The following is a 4,545-nucleotide window of genomic DNA, read 5'->3' as shown; positions in this document are numbered from 1 at the left end:
GTTATCATAATAGAAGCCTTGTTTGAGATCGTGTTACTTTGAAATAAATTTATGTTTTTGAAAACGAACCCTGGATCTAGCCCATTTTGATAGTTAATGTAAATTAAGTTCATCATAATAAAATATAAATCAAAACCATAAAATAATTGAGCGGCCTTATTACATTTGAAAAACCCAAAACCATAAATGAAAATAAAAGGACGTCCAGTTCATCAGAAAGAAACCAAATTTGCAGACTCACGTGGCCACTCCGAATGCCTCACAGCTCCAAGCCCACTATGGTTGGGGATTACCTGCATGGATGAAAATAGGGGATGAGTTTGGGGAAACTCAGTGTGTAAAATGAACCCAACCATAGCCCATATCGAATCAAACCACAAAACAGAATAAATTGGCCTTAGCCCAGAACAGAATAAAGAATTAAGCCCGTAGGCCCATAACAGATCAGATCATATATTTCATGTATATGCAGAACCCAACCCATAACCAACCACATACACCCCCTTACCAACCTTTCACCATGTGGGGAGACTACTCGACCCACCCAACCGCTACACGCCTCAGAAATATGCAGCATGGCTGCCAGAACAGATAATGTGACAGAGTCACCAGATACAGATAATCGTGGCAGAGCCACCAGAACAGATATATGTGGCAGAGCCACCAGATCAGATAATTTGTGGCTATGCCACCAGGACGCTTCCTCCATAATATAACCCATGTCCCCATGCAACAAATACACAATCATGGCATACATCATACAGAATCAGGTCATCATGCTTTTTAGTCCAAAATAACCCTAAGGGTATAATGGTCAATTTACATCTAGGGGTATAATGGTAATTTTGCATGTATAAAGGTATTTCAGTAATTATTACCTATGGCTAGGGTTTCATGCTCATTTTATCGTTCACCAAGTATTCAGAAACACTTACCTCGTCTTTTAACCAAAGTGGGCCTGTGGGCCCATTAGCCCAGTTTAGGCCCATTAAGCCCAAAACGTCATAATGCACAAAATATCGCATTCTATAGTCTTAACACTTGAATTTACCAAATACGAGATCCACACACGAACTGCCTACAAATAGATTACTAAACGTTAATCTAACTACTAAAACGAACTATAACTAACCCCTTACCACATTCGGCCCAAAGCACTTTGGCACTAGCGAACCTACCTTTGCCGAAACTAGCGATTGTGTTTAGATTCAGTCGTTTCCCCTTGTCAAAGCCTCTGATTAGCAGCCTCTGAATTGCACTATCATCATAATAAACAATTGTCACAATCCCTTAGAGCCTTAAAGCCCAATCGACAACCTCCCTAAGCCTTTAGGGATTTTGGCTTTTCTAAATCCCGAAATAAAGAATAGATTCGAAAACTTACCACCAGTTTCTTCAGCCAACGATTTCCATTAAGCTCTTATTTGATCCCAATGTAGATCTAACCCTCAAATCCTAGCAGAAGTCGATCCTTTAATGATCTAAGAATTCGGCTATGCCCCTAAAATATGGGGTTTTTCAGCTTTTAGTACAGTGAAGAAGAGATGAGGGTTTTTGTAGTGGTTTTGTCGACAAAGGTTTGGGGCTCAGAGAAAGAAAGAGTTGATCACAAAGGATGAAGAAAGATGAAAAGAAATCAATAGGTTTGCTAGGAGAATTCGGCACAGACAATATGAACCTTCGGGTTTTCAGCTTTTGTGATATTCGGTTGTAAGGCTTAAAAATAAAAAGAATAAGGAAGTGGTGAAGAGTAAAGTGGTAGAAGAATTTGGCTATGGAGAAAGAAGAGGAGAAGGTAGGTGGAGAGAAAAATAAAGAAAAGAGGAGAAAGAATGATGGTCAGAGAATCGGCACAACACACCCAAATGCCGAAATTCCCACTGCTACAATACCTAGCCGAATTTCCCATGCCAAAGTCCCTTGGCAGGCCACCTCTTGCTCCTTGATCAGCTCCTAGATTTCCTCCCTTATCTTTATCCTTAGTCAATCCCCTTTTCATCTTAAACTCTCCCTAACAGAGTTCCCCCTTGAGTTCCATCACCTCCCCTTTTTGTGCACAAAAAATAAACACCTTATTTGCTTGTCCTGCAGCTCGAACTTAGGCTCTTCCTACACTTCTACACGCCACTTTTATAGCCTTCCCAGTGGCGCCACATGCCACTTTGCCACTTGCTTCCTTACGTCTTATTTTACCCAAATAATATTTAAGACCCCAGTTAACCAGAACCTCATTTTTCCCTTATGGATCAAAATTAATTAAACCCTAGACTTAATCTTAAACTTGGGCCTTCTAGAGGCCCACTAACATAATTAAACCCATGCCAAATAGTCAAAACACAGAAATTCTAAAATTCACCAAAATTCACAGAAGTCCCAAAAATTAGGGCGTTACACTCCAACCTTAAGTTTATTTGGTGCGACATTGAGATCATCATAGCGTGGTTTTCGTTTATCGTGTGTCCTCAATTTATGTATCCACCATTCATCTAGTTCCTCGATTTGTAGCCTTCATTCTTCATAGAGAGGTCCTTTGTTGTTGCTCAAACATGGCTCATGTAGGTTCTTCGAACTTATTTCCTGCAAAGTAGGTTGCACTACATTGTCAGTTTTAGTAGAACGATTTATACAACCACCTTCAAGTTTTGATGTGTTACTCATTTTACGAGCTTGAAGGGTGATTGTTTCGTCTCCCACAAGAAGTGTGAGTTCACTTGTGCTAACATCAATTATTGTTTTAGCGGTTGCTAAAAAGGGCCTCCCTAAAATTAAAAGAACGTTACTATCCTCCTCTATTTCTAGAACAACGAAATCAACTGGGAATATAAATTTGTCAATTTTAATGAGTACATCTTCAATAATCCCCCTAGGAAATCTGATTGTTTTATCGGCTAACTGAATACTCATCCTAGTTTGTTTGGGTTTCCCAAGACCTAGTTGTTTAAACATTTTGTAAGGCATAACATTGATACTAGCCCCTAAATCAGCCAAAGCATTATTAACATCTAGGCTACCAATTAAAGAGGGAATCGTAAAACTCCCTGGATCTTTTAATTTGTTGGCCAGCTTATTCTGTAGTATTGTTGAGGAAACTACATTTAGCTCCACATGCGACGCCTCATCCAACTTTCGCTTATTTGTTAAAAGCTCCTTGAAGAATTTAACTGCGTTTGGCATCTGCGAAAGAGCTTCAATAAACGCTAAGTTACTATGTAACTTCTTTAATAATATAAGGAATTTACCGAATTGATCGTCTGTGCGGTTTTTCCTTATCGCATTCGGGTATGGCACACGAGGTTTGTACTCTTTACTTACCAGTTTCTAGTCATTGTGGTCCACCTCACCTTTACCTTTACTTACCACAGTTCCTTGCCTCGGTTCTGGTTTAGGTGTAACTAACCCTTCCTCATCTTGAATGGTAATTGCATTGAGTTGCTCCCTTGGGTTAGATTCAGTGTTACTCGATAGGCTACCTTGTGGTCGTTTAGATATCAATTTAGCGAGCTGACCTATTTGAGTTTCGATCCCTTGATCGATGCTTGTTGATTCTTAAGTGTTGTCTCAGTACTCTAAAAATGAGTTTTTGACATCGAGATGAATTTTGTTAGCATCTCCTCGAGGTTCGGCTTTTTCTCTTGTTGGTAGGGTGGTTGTTGGAAGCCTAGAGGTAGTGGTGGTCTCTGATTTCCTTGGCCTCCCCATGAAAATTTTGGGTGGTTCCTCCAACCTGCATTGTAAGTGTTACTATAAGGATTATTTTGAGATCGAGGATTATTACCCATGTAATTTAACTGCTCGCTCTCCATGTTGTGGCCATAGGGTGGGTATTCTGAATTGCTTGATCCACCTCCACTTGCTTCGCACTGCATTACTGGGTGAACCTATAAAGAACCAAGAAAACCGTCAATTTTTCTACTCAAAAGTTCTACCTGATTAGAGAGCATGGTGACCGAATCGACGTTAAAAATGCCGGCTGTTTTTGTTGGCTTTGTCCTCATGACTTGCCACTGATAATTATTCAGTGACATCTCTTCTATAAATTCATAAGCATCCTCAGGTGTCCTATTATTGATAGTTCCCCAACAGCTGCGTTGATCATCTGTCGAGTCAAAAGATTCAAGCCATTGTGAAACGTTTGAACCTATAGCCAGAGTGGTAACCCATGGTGAGGGCACCTTCTCAATAGATCCTTGTATCTCTCCCATGCATCGTAGAGTGTTTTTAAATCCATCTGCACAATAGAGGAGATATCATTACGTAATTTGGTTGTTTTAGCCGATGGAAAATATTTTAGTAAAAAATTTTCGGTCATTTGTTCCCAAGTAGTGATTGACCCTCGTGGTAATGGGTTAACCATTGTTTAACCTTATTCCTCAATGAAAAGGGAAACAACTGAAGGTGAATGGCATCATCAGAAACGCCATTTTTTTAGAAGTGTCGTAAAACTCTAAGAAATTTTCCAAGTGAGCGTTGGGATCCTCATCCTGCAAACCCTCAAACTGAACAAATTGTTGTATCATTTAAATTGTGTTAGGTTTTAGTTCAAAA

The 4,545-nt window shown here is 39.7% G+C and overlaps 1 non-coding gene across 1 annotated transcript; it reads left to right on the top strand.

Annotated features, from left to right (window-relative positions):
• Window positions 1–4,154: 4,154 nt before the first annotated feature.
• On the top strand, window positions 4,155–4,261 carry LOC121208749 (small nucleolar RNA R71). The gene has a single exon (XR_005903874.1). It is a non-coding gene; the product is annotated as a small nucleolar RNA R71 (small nucleolar RNA).
• Window positions 4,262–4,545: the final 284 nt, after the last annotated feature.

This window comes from Gossypium hirsutum, chromosome A10, assembly GCF_007990345.1.
Source record: "Gossypium hirsutum isolate 1008001.06 chromosome A10, Gossypium_hirsutum_v2.1, whole genome shotgun sequence".
Classification (NCBI taxonomy): Eukaryota; Viridiplantae; Streptophyta; class Magnoliopsida; order Malvales; family Malvaceae; genus Gossypium; species Gossypium hirsutum.
The sequence above is the reverse complement of the archived record's forward strand: the minus strand, read 5'-3'. Positions and strand labels throughout refer to the sequence as shown.